The sequence below is a fragment of the Gobius niger genome (assembly GCF_951799975.1).
Source record: "Gobius niger genome assembly, chromosome: 2".
Classification (NCBI taxonomy): domain Eukaryota; kingdom Metazoa; phylum Chordata; class Actinopteri; order Gobiiformes; family Gobiidae; genus Gobius; species Gobius niger.
In genome coordinates, this window is record NC_136853.1 from 1670438 (window position 1) to 1675783 (window position 5346).

The following is a 5346-nucleotide window of genomic DNA, read 5'->3' on the forward strand; positions in this document are numbered from 1 at the left end:
CATAATGTAAATGATAGCAGATTAATCTAAACACAATAAAATCCACAGTTGTTGAGAGGGTGAGTTGTTGTCAACTTACAAATTATGTCATTTTCTACATCATGTAGACCGCTAAATCAGTGTGACATAACTAATTGTGCAAAAGAACATTTGTTTGTCGTTATATTTTATGACAACAGAATCAGAATTGTTTTTATTGCCATCGTTGGTGAACAGGTTCACACACTACGAATTTTTTTCAGTTCAGTCGTGCAACATGAAACATAAAACATAACATTACAAGGTAACAACACACAATGTTAAGGAACTACATATTACCAGAGCTGTTAAATCAGTGTGTGATTGTCCATCATCAGTTGTACTATTCAAGGCGGGTTCCAATATCTGGGAATAATAAAAGTTTTAGTGTGGTACTTCAGATAACATTAACAAACTATGGCAGAAATAATAATATATACATATTTAATTGTAATACCCTGCCATTCAGTATGGCACGTTAAACACATTAGCGGAAATGGTCATTTCATTTTTTATTTGGAAAATGCAAGCATTAAAGTGTCAATTTTGAAATACAAGCATGGGGAAAAACATATATACCATTGTATCATCTGTATTGAACTCTGCATCACTACTGCTCATAATGATCACCTCTGGATCTGACTCCTCGGAATCTGTGGTGGCCTCCTGAGCTGTGAAATACATCAGATGTGGACAATTATTTTAAACCAATGAACCGATACCAGAGTGCGCCTCTAGATTGGCAATTAGTCTCAGGTTAACTCACAACAGGTCATGAAATCTTCAGCTGTACAAATGTACACAGTGATGCGTTGGTACGTCTTCCCTATTGCCTCCTTGTAGTCTTTAACAGAGAATGGGGTGTTTGTTCCTGGTATATTTACTAGCTTTGTACCATCAGGATACACCAGAAAGTGGGGACCGGGGGGCAGATTTTTGTTGAAGGCCTTCAATTTTTGCAGTGCTATATTGTGCAATTCTTCTGCATCTGAGCCTGGTTTGAGTGAAACGGGGAGTGTCATTCCTCTCATTGGACTCAGGACTCCATCTTTCACCCGCATATGGCCTACTGAAATCTACAGAGAAACAACAAAAGAAGGCTACCGTAAAGCAGCCCAGTGATTTATAACATTTATACTACACACTACCAATGCATGTTGAGGTTGATAAGCTGCAAGTTCATCAACCTACAAAAACAAAGAGAAGTTACCTTCACAAGGTTTTCTTTTGGCTGTTCTTTTTTCTTTTTGAAACACAATTGCCTCTCCTTCTCTTTTAAAGTCCTGAAATTCCAGAATGACTCCAGTGCCCCCTCTTCTTTTATGCCTCCTGCATCAAACAGAGGCAAACAACTCTCATCAGAGCGAATTTAAGAATCAATGAGGAATCTGAGAGAGGTACAACATACAACACATTTGTCTCAAGTATCATGTAGAAAAATTGTTACATTACCCTGTCTTGTGCCAGGTTTTTGGACATCACGCAGGAATGATATATTCTTTCCACACGAACTACAGAATTTTGTTTCGGGGTTTAACCCCGTACCGCAAAAAGGACAATACATCGTCATCTGTAAGGTGAGGGGACACTGATCATTGTCGCGAAGTTCCAATGCACGTTGCAATTGTTTGACAGCGTTAAACTTCATAACATTAGCTCAATGCCCAAGTCATTGCGGTACAAATTAGTTGAACCTAACAATAGTCATTATTTAAGCCAGTAGAAAGTGGCATAGACCATGGTTACAAAGCAATAGCTTACTATAACTTACTTTTCCAACTTCTTTCAAAATCCTCTTCCACTGGCGCTCATAATATGCCGGTCCGTCTGCAATTGCAGTCCGACTTACGGTGACTTCCTTTTTGACCGGTAACTTCTGTTTTGGCTTTTGTTAAGTTGTTGTGTTTTGGCTTTTGTTAAGTTGTTGTGTTGTGGCTCAAAGTTGTTGTGATGTGGCGTTTGTATTAGCTGTTTTAGCATTTGCATTTGTTGTGACCCTTCTCGGCCACCGTAACTTGAACACATCACACTCGTAGTTTCCTCTTATTTACTATGTTACAAAAGCACTTGAACTCATCACACTCGTAGTTTCCTCTTATTTACTATGTTACAAAAGCACTTGAACTCATCACACTTGTAGTTTCCTCTTATTTACTATGTTACAAAAGCACTTGAACTCATCACACTCGTAGTTTCCACTTATTTACTACGTCACAAAGCACTTGAACTCATCGCACTCGTAGTTTCCTCTTATTTACTACGTCACAAAGCACTTGAACTCATCACACTCGTAGTTTCCTCTTATTTACTACGTCACAAAGCACTTGAACTCATCACACTCGTAGTTGAGCAGCACCGACGGGACAAAGAAAAACAAAATGGCTCCGATCAGAGGAAGGCGGAGGCGGAAACGGAGCTTTGAAAGTCACATTAAAGCTGATTTAGAACTCATGACGTGTAAAAGATACAAAACTGAGTTTTGTATCTTTTTAAAGTCAATTGCTGATCTCTGCACCGAAGAGCACCAAAGTTAGATTTTTGAAAAAACAAGGATATCCAAGCAGCGCTCCTGCATGTTATAGTTTGTTGAACCCCAAAGGATACATAGCGATCATCCTAAGCTGGAGCTGCTCCGTTCATTGAACGTTGGAATTACTCACCATTCATCTAAAATGGCTACAAATTATTTCTCCTACTCTAACGAAGAAGGTGAGCGCATCATTGTTCCGGATACTTTACTCAATCAAAGTCCCTCAAAGCCACAGGAAGCTAAAAAGCTATTTCTGGACTTGAAGAAGGCTTCTGAAAAAGACCTGAAGCTACAACTTCACATGACCACTTTGTCAGATTACTGGCGTGAAAGGATGATACCACGGGGACTGAGAATAAAGAAATGTCCATCATTTGGTGCAGATGATAAAGAATTCCGGAACAAGTGGGAGGCCATCTTGAATAAATGCTCCTTCGACCTCATGCTTCTGCTGATAGAAGAGGCAAAAAAAGCAGCAAACACTAACACAGAATGAAATTGCCAAAATGAAAGAAGAAGTCTGTTTGCAATTTCAAGAACAACAAATAGCTTTTGAAACAGAAATAAAAGAAGGACTGGCAAAGCTACAGAAAGAACTTAGACAAGCTAAATTGGCTAAGTTTAAAAGAGACCAATCTGACTATAATGAAGATAAAGTTTACAAATGGAAGACTACTGACCAGAGATACTCTAAAACAAAAACACAAAGACAAAGGACTGTCTCATTTCAACTTCCAAGCAGTGAAGATGATTACTCTGGAACAGAGGACCAGCCCTCAAGCAGTTTTTTAGAGTCAAATCCAAGAAGAGAGAACAGAACTCGCAGACGCCAAAACGGAGGACCAGACGAGGCCGGAGGAAGTCAAAGAAACACACCAAATCGGCACACACATACCAGAAGTCAGTCCAGGATGAACAAGTAATCAATGTTTCTACTACCCAACTGACATCGAGCCACATTGCTGTGTTATCTAAAGGACTTACATTTGCTCCAACAAATAAAACCAAAGAGTTTCAAACAAAAGTAGACTTGTTTAAATTCCATCGCAGTCTTCAGTTAAAACTATGGTATCATACAAATCCTAATCAGGCCGCCCTTCGCTCTGGGACACACCATAGCACTACAAGGGTATTTAAGCCCAAATCAAAATGTATGCCTAATATTTGTAATCCAACTATAAGTGCATTTTAGTCACCCACAACCTATCTTTTGAAGAAAAAGAGGCATTAAATTGGTTGCCTACAAATGAAGATATAGTAATTAAACGGGTGGACAAGGGAGGAGCTGTGGTTGTTTGGGGGAGGGATCAGTACATCACAGAGGCTATGAGACAGCTGAACAACTGTGAGCACTACATCCCACTGCAGTCAAACCCACTACCACAACTCCAGTCTGAGCTAATGGAACTCCTCACACATGCTGAAAATGAAGACTGGATTACAAAACAAGAATATGACTTCCTTTTATGCAAAAATCCACGTATCCCGTCTAAGCCTCTGACTCAGGCTTTGCTCACACGCTACACAACAAGAAGACCATGTCACTGAGATGAGCTGATAGACAAATGGTCCACACCATAATCATTCTGAACATAACGCAAAGTAACAGATAATATACAAACACATAGACACAAACAACTGACTCACTGATAGGCCTCACCCTCTCTGTGCAGAGAAGTGCAAGACTAGGATAAAAGGAGACTGTCAACGGAGTTCTGGACTTCACTTCTTCTCTTTCTCTGAAGTCACCAGCTGGTTATACAACTTTGTAACTAGGAACAATGGCAATAAAAGCCTTATCTTTGAGACGACTTCTATCTCCAGTGTATGCTTTGGCGATATCCAAAAAACTGTTCTCGCGTGATACAAAAGAACCAGATCCTAACAATTGGTGCCGTGACCCGGATATCTTCGCGAGAGTAGAGGATCGCTCTTATTTTTTGAAAATATTTATTGTACATTTTTTTCGTCAGTGCTGAGACAGGCCAAACTGGAGCAGACGTGGGAGCCGCAGCCTGAGGACGGGACCACTCAAAGGGGAAAGAGGCCTCAGAACAAGGTAAGCAAAAAACCTTTTCTAAATTTCTGCCACGCTCTTGCGTGTTATTTCCCTATATTTGAGTGGCCTCGCTCTTAAGGTTTGGTACTTCCCTATTTAAATTTTGACATACACTGATGAAAGGCAAAAGAAAAATGACAAAAAAGATTGCCGTTCCTTCTTACAAGGATTCCTTAGATAACAGTTACGGTTTCATTTAAGTTCCGTGCGCAAACACGTCGAGAAAACTAGGTAAACAACAAAAAATTTGAATAAAAAAAAATATTTATAAAAATACAAAAATATAAATACAATTTTTGTTCCGTGCGAAAACACGTCGAGAAAACTAGGTTCCGTGCGCAAACACGTCGAGAAAACTAAGTTCCGTGCGCAAACACGTCGAGAAAACTAGGTAAACTACAAAAAATAAAAAATAAGAATACAAAAATACAAAAATCTAAAATAAAAATGTTGTTCCGTGCGAAAACACGTCGAGAAAACTAAGTTCCGTGCTCAAACACGTCGAGAAAACTAGGTAAACTACAAAAAATAAAAAATAAGAATACAAAAATACAAAAATCTAAAATAAAAATGTTGTTCCGTGCGAAAACACGTCGAGAAAACTAAGTTCCGTGCTTAAACACGTCGAGAAAACTAAGTTCCGTGCGCAAACACGTCGAGAAAACTAAGAAAGCGCGCAAAAAATCATAAAAAATAAATAAATAAATGAAATAAAAAATATGTATAAAAAGTTAAAAAA

At 38.9% G+C, this 5346-nt stretch overlaps 2 long non-coding RNA genes across 2 annotated transcripts; both read right to left on the reverse strand.

The window, feature by feature from the left end:
• Window positions 1–318: 318 nt before the first annotated feature.
• LOC306959405 lies at window positions 319–1321 on the reverse strand. Its single transcript, XR_013792614.1, has 4 exons — window positions 1229–1321; window positions 788–1094; window positions 598–689; window positions 319–384 (listed from the first exon to the last, which is right to left on the reverse strand). It is a non-coding gene; the product is annotated as an uncharacterized lncRNA (long non-coding RNA).
• Window positions 1317–1845, reverse strand: LOC306959406. The gene is made up of 3 exons (XR_013792615.1): window positions 1790–1845; window positions 1471–1588; window positions 1317–1347 (listed from the first exon to the last, which is right to left on the reverse strand). It is a non-coding gene; the product is annotated as an uncharacterized lncRNA (long non-coding RNA).
• Window positions 1846–5346: the final 3501 nt, after the last annotated feature.